The following is a 4,629-nucleotide window of genomic DNA, read 5'->3' as shown; positions in this document are numbered from 1 at the left end:
TTGTCGGTGTCTGCACCTGCTCAACATTGCTGGGTGCAACTGATGGACTGCTTCTACTGAAATGATGTCACTTGTTGGTGTCTGCACCTGCTCAACATTGCTGGGTGCAACTGATGAAGCTACTTCTACTGAAATGATGTCACTTGTTGGTGTCTGCACCTACTCAACATTGCTGGGTGCCACTGTTAGAACTGTTTCTACTGAAATGATGTTACTTGTTGGTGTCTGCACCTGCTCAACATTGCTGGATGCAACTGATGGACTGCTTCTGCTGAAACGATGTCACTTGTTAGTGTTTGCACCTGTTGACCATTGCTGGGCTGGAATTATCAACTATTTGTTTTTTTTTGAATAATTAAAAGTATTTTATTTGAACATTTGTATAAACTGATTTTTTGTGTATTGTGTAAACTATTATGTAAAGCCCCATGTATGAAAAGAATTTGTATTGCCTACTGTATTTTATATATTAGGTTATTGAAAGGTCAGTGCAAAGCCAAAATTTTAACTAATTGTGTGATATTTAGGTATTAATATTATCTTTTATTTTTGTCTGTATTTTTCTGGACGAATTTGGTGGTATTTTCGCCACCAATGCTGGCAAAAATACCATCAAATTCTGGCCTGTGGAGGAGGGGCATATGAAAGGTGGCTACACTGAGCCACTGCGCCAGAGATTGCGCCAAAGAGTATTATTAAGCCGCCTCCACAGTGCCTGTTAAGAACTCGTAGTAGTCAGTGCTTGGGGAGAGCTCGTGGCAGTCAGTGCCTGTCGAGAGCTCGTAGCAGTCAGTGCCTGTCGAGGTCTCGTGGTAGTCTGTGCTGAGATGTTGTAGCAGAGAGTGTTTGCTGAGATGTGCTATTAGGCAGTGCTTGCTGAGATGTGATATTGGAGAGTTCTGGTTGAGATATAATGTAAGGATTAGAATGATTTTCATCAATATAAATGAGGTAATTAACTCAGTTTGTTTTTATTTTAGTGTCCTAAATAATGCGTCATTACAGGTTCAGTCAACAAAGCATCTGGCGTGTGTTCTTGTATTAGAGTGAAATTCTACTTTCCTTGAGCAATTATAGTATTTGTAATTTTCTTTTATCACGTCAGTAAAATTGGTATAAAAAAATTCTTGTCTTGTTGAAGAAGAACCGTGCCAGATGTGTACGTTGAGTCACACTCCCACACACAGAACAATTACATTTGTGCTTGGGTTTTGTAGGTTTTATAGTTGCTGGGGACTTAATTAATTGTGTTAACGAAAAATTTCATTTCATTCTTGTCGTTGTTCTTTGCAGTCAGATAGCGTAATAATACTAGTCAGGGCCAACCGATTACGAGACACAGCGTAATCGGACATACAGCTACCGAAAAATAAAAAGTATTTTTAATCATATTTAATTAAGCCCCCATGCAATATATATATATATATATATATATATATATATATATATATATATATATACACACACATCGATATATCTGCATCCGGCCCCTCTGCGTGCTACACACACACTGTACCTACCCGTGGAGCTATGGTGCGATTTCGTATGACAGCAGGAACGCTCTCGTAGTCGTCCCACCCACGCGAACTGCAAATTTGTGTACCAGTCTGGTGATTATTCAATCTGATGTGCCTCCATTCAAATGGTTCAAATGGCTCTGAGCACTATGGGACTCAACTGCTGAGGTCATAAGTCCCCTAGAACTTAGAACTACTTAAACCTAACTAACCTAAGGACATCACACACATCCATGCCCGAGGCAGGATTCGAACCTGCGACCGTAGCGGTCTTGCGGTCCCAGACTGCAGCGCCTTTAACCGCACGGCCACTTCGGCCGGCTGTGCCTCCATTCATGAACAGCATTCTACCGGTTACTAGAATGAAATTTTCACTCTACAGCGGAGTGTGCGCTGATACGAAACTTCCTGGCAGATGTGCCGGGCCGAGACTCGAACTCGGGACCTTTGCCTTTCGCGGTCAAGTGCTCTACCAAGTTTCATGTCAGCGCACACTCCGCTGTAGAGTGAAAATTTCATTCTAGAAACATCCCCCAGGCTGTGGCTAAGCCATGTCTCCGCAATATCTTTTCTTCCAGGAGTGCTAGTTCTGCAAGGTTCGCAGGAGAGCTTCTGTGAAGTTTGGAAGGTAGGAGACGAGGTACTGGCAGAAGTAAAGCTGTGAGGACGGGCCGTGAGTCGTGCTTGGGTAGCTCAGTTGGTAGAGCACTTGCCCGCGAAAGGCAAAGGTCCCGAGTTCGAGTCTCGGTCCGGCATACAGTTTTAAACTGCCAGGAAGTTACATTCTACGGGTTGTTTTCCAACAGGATAACATGCCGCAGTTACTACCGAACAAGTTCTACAAAGCGTCAAGGTGTTGCAATGGCCTGCTCGATCACCGTATGACAATCGAGGACTTACGGGACATCATCCGACGAAAACTCTGGCGTCATCCACAAACGCCAGTAAACGTCCCTCTATTGAGAGATTGACAACAAATGCAATAGGCGTGGAACTCCATTCCACAGATTGACATCCGGCAGCTGTACCGCATAGTGCATCCACGTTTGCACTCTTGCATTAATCATTCTGGCGGTTGCACCGGTTATCAACGTACCAGCACTCAACATTTCCAAAGTCTTATCTCGCGCTTACATTAACCTGTGATCTTGCAGTGTTCGTCACTTAAATACATTACCTAGACAAATGTACTCCCCAAATTTCATTACTCTACATTAATTATTTTTTGGTGTTTAGATTTTTTTTCCGTCAGTGTATTTTATTGTTATACCATTAAAATATAGGCATATGTGACATGATAAAAGCGAGAGCGACGTTAAAGTATGTTTCGGGAGCGGGAAGGGTTTTTAGTCAGTAATAAATTGCGATTTTTGTTTGTTCGACAACACAGTTGTCCTACCTCACATTTAGTGATCAGACAAGCAGGGACGAGCTTCCCTCACTTTATCTACAGCTGGAGTGACCACAGATCTCCGATCAATGCCACTGTTTCTTACTTGGTCATATGGAGTCAGCCCGAAAGTCCATTGAAGCATCTTCGTCTCCACTATGTGGGGATCTTCTCGTGCTTGACCGTCATTGGACGTTATTTTGAGCTGTAAATGGCTGCTAAACGGGACGTGCTCTTAAGAACTTTCACAGTTAGGTATCCGAGAATTAACGAGAACAATCTAATTTATCTGGAAGAGTACTGAATATTATTATTAAACTTAACATTACGTGATTCAAATTGTAAACTTCGCGGACAAATGTAGTGAGCCGTTTGAGACGAACAAAAACAAACGTGTTGTTTTTTCTATTTATTTGATTTGTGGCAGCTCCTAACGAAGCGTGTGCACCAGAGAAGCAACGTTCGTAGATAAGATGGTTACTTACCGATAGTACGAAACCACTGGTCTCTGCACTATAACAGCTGACGGAGAACAACACTCGCGGGACATTGGCTTCCGCCTTCCTCGAATAGCTTGCTGTTTGCACCGTGCGTCATACTGGAGTCGGGCAGAAAGTCACTACCGCCACCCTTTGTGTGATCATGGACTGGATTTTTTTTTTCTATTGCTCGTTGCCGACCTCACACCACTGACCGCAACACAATCACCAAGGAATTATCAGGTCAGCACAAGATTTCACGTCTCCTTTTAGTTCACCCCACCTACTTCACCAGAATAATGGCTTCTTTCGATTAGAATTTTGCAATGTCTCTTGTGATTATATTCTTGTAAACGGTAACAGAATGTTATGATTAACTTATTAAATTAAAGATCCTAAAAAAGGAAAGCACTTCCTAATTTTCTTTCTGATTTCTGGTAAACATCTAAATGAAGCACTACTGCAGAATCCGTGACAGTTATGCTCTATCGTTTCTAAACTAGAGTGCGGCCCACACGCTGACCAACTGACTGGAAAATAAATTCTGATTTACTTTACTTACGCGACCATTTTCGACCGGAACTATGTTGTGAGATGCAGTAGAGATCGATAAATTGGATAATATACTGTCCAAACATGTAAGGATATGTAATTCGTAAGAAGCAGTATCCCAAACAATTCAGTATGGCCCACGAACAAAGTTGATACCCTTTCTGATGATAAAAGTTTTTGAATTATTCCACATGCATGCGGATTATTTCAGTTGGGACCTGTGGAAGGTACGTCAGCGTATTTGTTTTTGTTTGCAATGATTAATTGTGTTCCCGGCGGGGTCAGGGATTTTCTCTGCCTCGTGATGGCTGGGTGTTGTGTGCTGTCCTTAGGTTAGTTAGGTTTAAATAGTTCTAAGTTCTAGGGGACTGATGACCATAGATGTTAAGTCCCATAGTACTCAGAGCCATTTGAACCATTTTTGATTAATTGTGTATTGTTTTTTCTGACATGTTCTACATAGTGGAGGATGTCGTCACTATTGATCTAGTGGCACGAAAAGTAGATCCACTGTACTCTAATCTAATATAAGAATGAAAAGATATCAAAATGTTCAAGGGCACTTACTTCTACAACCAAAGCGAACTACATCTATACGTATTTGTATCTGGAATGATGAATTACTAGCATTTTTATCGGCACTGACACGTAGTGCGAATATGACAGTGTATTTATCTTAAAAATACATTTT

General features: G+C 41.7%; 1 non-coding gene across 1 annotated transcript; it reads left to right on the top strand.

Annotated features, from left to right (window-relative positions):
• The first annotated feature begins 2,198 nt into the window (after positions 1-2,198).
• Trnas-cga (transfer RNA serine (anticodon CGA)) lies at positions 2,199-2,273 on the top strand. Its single transcript has one exon. It is a non-coding gene; the product is annotated as a tRNA-Ser (tRNA).
• The last annotated feature ends 2,356 nt before the right edge of the window (positions 2,274-4,629 follow it).

Source organism: Schistocerca serialis, chromosome 9, assembly GCF_023864345.2.
Source record: "Schistocerca serialis cubense isolate TAMUIC-IGC-003099 chromosome 9, iqSchSeri2.2, whole genome shotgun sequence".
Taxonomy (NCBI): domain Eukaryota; kingdom Metazoa; phylum Arthropoda; class Insecta; order Orthoptera; family Acrididae; genus Schistocerca; species Schistocerca serialis.
Note: the sequence above shows the minus strand (reverse complement) of the source record. Positions and strands in the feature narration are given on the sequence as shown.